Here is a 300-nt window from a genome sequence, read left to right as displayed (position 1 = left end):
GTCAACACTAAGGAAATATAAGGTAGCACCCCAAGGGACCTGTAGGGCCCCAAGAGTAAAATAATCTGTATAGTGCTCATTCACTCCCTTGTTGCATTAATTTTTTTGTGTTGGGCACATGGAGTGGGGTATTAAAAGGGGCCATGTAGGACTTGGTTGGATCCCAAAATTTAGTCACTCTGATGAGCTATCTTTTTAGCTATTAAATGGGAGTCGTTTTTTTTTTAAAATGTTTTTCGTTGTTTATCATCATCACAGCAGCATACTGAAATAATTTTAAATATATTTAAAGGTTTTAAA

This window comes from Penaeus monodon, chromosome 20, assembly GCF_015228065.2.
Source record: "Penaeus monodon isolate SGIC_2016 chromosome 20, NSTDA_Pmon_1, whole genome shotgun sequence".
NCBI lineage: Eukaryota > Metazoa > Arthropoda > Malacostraca > Decapoda > Penaeidae > Penaeus > Penaeus monodon.
This window is presented reverse-complemented; position numbering follows the sequence as displayed.